This window comes from Pristis pectinata, chromosome 4 (genome assembly GCF_009764475.1).
Source record: "Pristis pectinata isolate sPriPec2 chromosome 4, sPriPec2.1.pri, whole genome shotgun sequence".
NCBI classification, from domain to species: Eukaryota; Metazoa; Chordata; class Chondrichthyes; order Rhinopristiformes; family Pristidae; genus Pristis; species Pristis pectinata.
In genome coordinates, this window is record NC_067408.1 from 28,085,487 (window position 1) to 28,093,619 (window position 8,133).

The following is an 8,133-nucleotide window of genomic DNA, read 5'->3' on the forward strand; positions in this document are numbered from 1 at the left end:
CCTTAAAGTCCATAGAGACATCATCTACCTCCCTGCCTTCATCAATCTTCTTGGTTACCTCCTGAAAAAAAACAATCAAATTACTGAGGTTAGACTTACCCAGCACACAAAGTCATGCTGAGTAACCCTGATCAGCCCTTGCCTTTTCAAATGTACATAAATCCTATCTCTAAGGATTTTCTCCAATAATTGTGTGCAATTCTGGTTGCTCCATAACATGAAGGATGTGGAGGCTTTGGAAAGGGTACAGAAGAGGTCAAAGAGAATGCTGCCTGCATTGGAGGGTATGAGCTTCAAGGAGAAGTTGGACAAACTTGAGTTGTTTTCTCCATAACTTTGGAGACTTGATAGAAGTTTATAAAATTAATGGGAGGCATCGATAGGGTAGATATTCAGTCTTTTTCCCAGGGTAGAAATGTCAAGTAATAGAGGACATAGCTTTAAGGTGAGAAGGAGAAAGTTTGAAGGAGATGTGCAGGGCAAATATTTTTACACGGAGAGTGGTAGTTGCCTGGAACGGGCTACCAGGGGTAATGGTGGAAGCAGATACGATAGTGGTGTTTAGAAAGCTTTTAGATGGGCACGTGAATATGCAGAGAATGGAGGGATGTGGATCTTGTGCAGGAAGAAGAGATTTGGTTTACTTTGGCATCGTGTTCAGCACCGGCATTATATTCAGCACAGATATCGTAGGTTAAATGGCTTGTTCCTGTGCTGCACTGTTCTATGTTCTAATTTCACTACCACTGACACTCACCAGCTTATTTGTGTTAAATAAAAGAACAACTTTAGCTCTCCTGTAGTCTTTTGGCATGTCAGCTGTAGCTACCAAAAGCCTCTGTCAGGGCCCAGCTGTCTCCTCCCTTGCTTCCCATGGCACCCTGGGATGGATCTCATCCAGCCCTAGGGATCTATCAACCCTTGTACATGCCATGACATCTAGCGCCTCCTCCTTCTTAATACTGACCTGCTCCAGGTTACCCACATACTCCTCCCTGAACTGACTATCAACATGTCTTCTCCTTGGTGAATACAGATAACAAGTATTAATTTATGGACTTCACCCATGTTGTCTGGCTCCACACATTGATTACCTCTTTAGTCCCCAAGGACAACCATTATTTTACTAGCTTTTCTCTTGCTCCTGAAATACTTACAGAATGTCTTGGGATTCTCCTTGATCTTACTTGCCAAAGATATTTCATGGCCCCTTTTTGTCCTCCTAATTTCTTTTGTATATTCTCTCCTGCACACTCTATATTCCACAAGAGACTCCTTCAATCCCAGTTGTCTATACCCACCATGATGAAACCTTCCTTTGTCATCCAAGGTTCCCTAATCTTGCCATCTTTGCCTTCACCCTCATCAGCACGTGCTGGCCCTGAACTCTTACTAACTCTCTTATAAAAGACTCCCACCTGTCAGCAGTTAATTCACCAACAAGCATCTGTTCCAATCTACTTTTGCCAGGTCCTCTCTGACACCATTGAAATCAGCTTTCCCCAGTTCAACGCCTTAACTTGAGGACCAATCTTATCTTTTTCCATAACTACCTTGAAATCTACAGAATTATGATCACTGTTCTCAAAGTGTTTACCACCAATAATTCCACCACCTGCCCAGTTTCATTTCCTCATAAGGTGAAGTATTGCCCTGTCTCTGGAAGGATTCTATAGATATTGTCTCAATCCTTTTTTGGTCGGACTTAGCAAATTCTGTCCAATCTAAGCTCCTTGCACTGACAATTCCAGTTAATATTGGGAAAGTTAAAATCCTCCAGTACTATAACCCTATTGCTCTTGCACTTTTCTGCAATTTTCTTACACATGTCTTCCTCTAATTCCAGTTGACTATTGGGAGACCTATGGTATAACCCCCAGCAAAGTTATCGCCCCTCTCTTAATTATGCAACCTCCTTGGACAATCCTTCCAGGATATCCTCTCTACGTACTGTTGTTATGTTCTCCGTAAGGAGTTTTGCATTTCCTTCTGTCACGTTTACAACTTCTATTCCCCAGATCATTAGGCTGCGAGTCCTTTCCTTCCCTCAACCACATTGCTGTGATTGCCTTAAAATCATAATTCCAAGTGCTGATCCATGCTGTCAGCTCATCTGACTTGCCTGCGAGGCTCCTTGCTTTAAAGTAAATGCAGTTGAGCCTGCCAACTCTGCCATACTCATGTATATTATTTGGCATGGTTTCAATCTACCTTCTATGTATTCTTTTCTACCTCTTTTGCTGACCATCATATGATCACTTCACATTTGTCAATGTGCCAAAAGAGATCAATGGGATTCACTTATTAGACAGATATACCTGCATGAACAAAGCAGGTCTGCTTCATAACCTTTTCGGGACTTCAGTGTCAGGAATCTTTGCTTGACATCTGATAATTATAAGTACCTTCAGAGAACTTAGGTGAAAGTAATTCATTTTTATAATATGTAATGCTTATGTTCTCTAAGTTTCACAGGCATAAAACAAAGTCATCTGATTGGCAGCTGGTTGTGCAGATCGATTTTTCCATGCCAGCCACCACCCTCATCCCCATTCCCCCAACTATCCAAGGAGGTGAACCTGCTCATTTATTGAAATGAATTAGTGTTGATGATGATAAGCCAGCTTGTGACTGATTGAAGGGTATCATTGTTCTTTTAAGTCTGAAAGTCTGATAGTTACATTAGATTGGAGGCAAGTTGTTGCGAGAATATTTGCATATTATTCCTGTAGCTGACCATGAGACTACAGTTAGCAGCAAATAGGATTTCAGGAGCTAGGTCTGTGAGCACCATTTTACTGTTCTCTGATGCTGAGGTGATGCACATCGCTTCTGAATCTAATCTTGAATTATATTGAAGTCATAGCAAGCACCATAGTAAACAAAACATTCAAGAATGTATTATGTGCTGTTGCATTGTAAAATTAGTAACTTTGGTACAAATAAATTCAGGGTAGACAGCTTAAAAGTGGAATTGTTTGTAGTAGATTATCACAAACTGTTTTTTTCTGATGTAGTGATTAGATGAATCAAGCTGCCAGTGATATTAACCACACAGTGACTGTACTTCAGGAGATCAGGGAGTGTTCATTAAATTAGAGCATGTTGAAAATAAAATTTTTGGTTGATGTAATTGTTAGGAATAGAGTTGGAGAGACATCAAAAGAGTAGTCAAATTATTGACGTGAATTACAGGAACATGAAGTATGGTCTAAAAAAATCTGTAGTTCATTTTATCTGTCTCATCCCTTTTGTTCAACTTAGCTAAATAAGGATCCAAGGAAATGAATGTCAAGGAGATTTAATTGCAATATGATGAACAGAAGTAAACCTTCTCTAGTACTGGGGATACCCTCTCCCCTGTACGTATTAGCTTTTCAGAGAGAAGTTTTGGAGAAAAAATGCGAGATGGAATTGCAACAAATCTTTTAAGAAAGACAGATGCTATGAATCTTAAATTAAAACAGAAAATGTTATTATTATTTAGCAGGCAAGCAACATTTGTGGAGAAAGAAACAGTTAATGTTCAAAATTGATGGGCTTTTATCTGAATGGAAACAAATGTTAGAGGTTTTTGCAAGTACAGAGGCAGAGAGAAGGGAGAAAAGATAAAGTCTGTGAGGAGAGACAGTAATAGAATATATGATGGTGCAAGGCAAGAGGGAAAGTCAATAGATCCAGAAATGAAACAAAATATGCCTCTAGATGAGGTGAAAATAACAATAAAAACTGCCTAATCAATAGTTGTTTTCATCATAAATACTAGCAGTAATAATGGCCTAAGGTTATGGAACTCAGTGGGTTGAATGATACCTGCCCATCTGTGAATACATGCAGAAATCAGAAGTTCCTGCGAACTGGGTGTGCTATTGCAGTTTTCCCCAGTGGAACCAGTACAGAGGCTTTTCTGATTGTATAATAACCCCTGTATTGGCTCCATTGGGGCATCAACTTCTGATTGCACCATTAAGCAGATTTCCCAACATTCTTGCTATAATGAAGACTCATTGATCTCCCAAAGTTCCTAATAGCTCAATTCATCTAATCTTTGCATTAAAAAGATTGAGTTTGTGATAATTTACCACAAACAACTTTTTTACATTCTCTGACTTGAATTTATGTTAAAATATTCACTATTTTTCCAGTACAACATTGCATGATACACTTTGAATATTTAATTTGCTGCAATAGTTCTTGTGACTTCCTTAATGCGTGTTGCAAAATTAGGTGTTATAGTTAGCAATAACCTAAGTTTATGCCAACAGAGCATGTAATGATTATCATTGAAACAACCTTTCATGGCCCTAAAAATGGAAGTGTCTGAAAGCAGGGAATAAAATAAAGGAGGATTTTAGGAAATAACAGATTTTAAAAATACTTTTATATTATCTATCACTTAATCACATGTGTATGCCCCATCATTACTTTGATTCTTAGATAATGGTTCAATTTTTTTCTGAGGTTTCCTGCTTCCTACTTTACAATCTGAGGTTTGTTTTCAATGTAGTTTTTGAACCTTATTGTTCTCTTGGGAACAGGCCTCCTGTAGAGGGCATCAAATTCAAACAGAATCTGACTGGAAGTTTTCACTGACAAGATTGATAAAAGTTTGTGGAAAACTATTCTTGAGCTTAATGACAAAAAAACCCTATCTTTGCCACTCCCCCAAAAAAGTCCAAGATAACTGTAAATTATCCAAATGGAATGACTACCGACCAGTGGCTCTGACATCCACCATCATGAAGTGCTTTGAGAGGTTGGTCATGGCACGCATCAACTCCAGCCTACCAGACAACCTGGACCCATTGCAATTCGCCTATCGCCAAAACAGGTCTACAGTGGATGCCATCTCCCTGGCCCTTCGCTCAGCTCTGGAGCATCTGGACAGTAAATACATTTACGTTAGACTATTGTTTATTGACTACAGCTCTGTAGTCAATACAGTACAATAATACAATTATTGTATTGTATTGACAATACAATAATACAATTCAATACAATAATACCAAGCAAGCTTGTCACCAAACTCCGAGACCTAGGACTCAACATCTGCATCTGTAACTGGATCCTTGACTTTCTAACAAACAGACCGCAATCAGTGAGGATAGGCAGCAATTACTCCGGCACGATTATTCTTAACACTGGTGCACCTCAAGGCTGCGTCCTTAGCCCTCTACTCTACTCCCTATACACTCATGACTGTGTGGCCAGATTCTGCTCTAACTCCATCTACAAGTTTGCAGATGATACCACCGTTGTAGGCCGTATCTCAAACAGTGATGAGTCGGAGTACAGGAAGGAGATAGAGAGCTTAGTGGAATGGTGTCATGACAACAACCTTTCCCTCAATGTCAACAAAACTAAAGAGCTGGTCATTGACTTCAGGAAGGGGGGCGGTGTACATGCACCTGTCTACATCAATGGTGCTGAGGTCGAGAGGGTTGACAGCTTCAAGTTCCTGGGAGTGAACATCACCAACAACCTGTCCTGGACAAACCACGTAGATGCCATGGCCAAGAAAGCTCACCAGTGCCTCTACTTCCTCAGGAGGCTAAAGAAATTTGGTTTGTCCCCTTTGACTCTCATCAACTTTTACCGATGCACCATAGAAAGCATCCTATCAGGATGTATCACGGCTTGGTATGGCAACTGCTCTGCCCAAGACCGCAAGAAGCCGCAGAGAGTTGTGGACACAGCCCAGCGCATTACGGACACCAGTCTCCCCTCCTTGGACTCTGTCTTTACCTCTCGTTGTCTTGGTGTAGCAGCCAGCATAATCAAAGACCCCACCCAGGACATTCTCTCTTCTCTCCTCTTCCATCGGGTAGAAGATACAGGAGCCTGAGGGCACATACCACCAGACTTAAGGACAGCTTCTACCCCACAGTGATAAGACTATTGAACAGTTCCCTTATACAATGAGATGGACTATGACCTATGACCTCATGACCTCACGATCTACCTTGTTGTGACCTTGCACCTTATTGCACTGTACTTTCTCTGTAGCTGTGACACGTTACTGTCTTTTTTTTACCTGTACTACATCAATGCACTCTGTACTAACTTAATGTAACTTCACTGTGTAATGAATTGACCTGTAAGATCGGATTGTAAGACAAGTTTTTCACTGTACCTTGGTCTCCGTACAAGTGACAATAATAAACCAACACCAATACCAATACCAATAAGGGCTGTTTCTTGAGCTTCATTAGAACAGAATGTGGGAGTCAAGGACAGAGAGTGGGCAGAAAATTAAACTCCTTTCATTGTCCTGTTTCCCTTCTGTGGAGTCACCATGACCAGAGCTCAGCTGGGCCAGTCACAGAAATACCCTGGGTACAAGATCAGGTCAGAGGTTGGGTATTTTGCAATGAGTGGCTCGTCTTCTGACACCCCATCCACAATCTACAAAGCACATGTCAGGAATGTGATGGAATTCTCTCCTTAGCTTGGGTAAGTGTACCTGCAACAACACTAAAGAAGCTCAGTGCCATCCAGGATAAAGCAGCCCATTTGTCTGGCACCATATTCACCATTCTGAACATTAATTCCCTGCATCACCAATATATGCTATCTATAGGCATGTCAGATATTTGCTAAGGCTTCTTCAAAAGCACCTCCCAAATATATGACCTCTGCCACCAAGAAGGAAAGGGCAGCAGGTTCTTCTCCTACTTATACACTTTCCTGACTTGGAAATATATTCTTTATCTCTGGATCTAAGTCATGGAACTCCCGACCCAACCACTCTGTGGGACTACCTTCACCAGCAGGATGGCAGCAGTTCTGAAAGGCTGCTCTGTACTGCAAAGACAATTAGGGATGGGTAATAAGTGCTGACCTTGCCAGCAAGTCCCACAACCCAAAAAAATCAAATCTCCAATCCTTGCCTTGCATCATCATCCTCTCCTTCCTACCCACTATCACAGACCTTCCTGCTTGTTCTTTTCTCTCAGCTTCTGCACTGGTTTAAATCCTGTTGGGGCTCAAGGTAATTGACCTGAAAAGATTTGTCCCAGCACCAATGCTGCCGATCTGAATATTTCTCAATACATTTGTTTTATTTAAGGCATTACAGAATAGATGTGCTTTGTATGAAATTGTTTAATGACTACAGTTGGAAAACCAAGTCAGACCAAAGTGCTTTAGGACAAATGAATGGCTGCAATGTCACTGCTCTCATTGTCTTTAAACTCTCCCTTTTCAAGTGCTCATCCAAATTCTGCAATAATGCGCCATATAAGATATTTTTGTATTATTCTCAGAACCAATCCTGCAGTACTTTATTGCCAGGTCAAAGTTGCATGAGAAAGATCGAGTTTGTGACAACTTGCCGTGAATTTATTTGCTAAATTATCTACTATTTTCCCAGTGCAACACTTTTGAATTTTGTTTGCTGCAATGGTTCTTGTGACTTTCTTAATGCATATTAAGTGTTGTAAAATCAGGAATGACCTACGTTTATGACAACAGAGCAAGTGACGATTATCACTGAGCAATCTTTTCTGGCCCCCAGAAGGTTCAAACGTACTAACAAAATCTTGGCAAATGTTATCAATGTGAAATTAGCTGGCGTCATTGTTGCCTAACAGATCTGACGAGCTATGATTCTAAAAATCTAGCAGGCTGCAGAAGAAAAAGTAACAATGGTCTCATGCATTAAGTCAAGGGTGTTTTAGCCACGTGAGGCTACACACTGCTGCCAGGTCCAACAGAAACATACACTGCAGAATTCAATCTTCCCAAATTTTATTTATGACATATCACATTCGATTCCATTTGACGCAACTACCAGTTAGTCGTTCAAAAAGATAATTATACCGGATCAACCAGAAGCACATTTCCTTGACAGTGTTCCGAAGTATTTAGCAGACTGTACAGTTCATGGAGGAAGCAGCGCTCCAGTGAGCAAAATGGTAACAAGCAGCAAACTCAACTAATCACGTTTAAAATCGATCATCCTCCATCTTCGGTATAAAAGTTGTACCCATTGTAATATGCACAAGGAAATATCGTCACGCAATAATATATTATCGTTTATTAATTATCCAATGTCGTTATGTTGGGAAGCACTCATTGAAAGTAAAAATCTGAATGAATAATGGATTTTTTGAAAAGGATATTTAGCTTCAA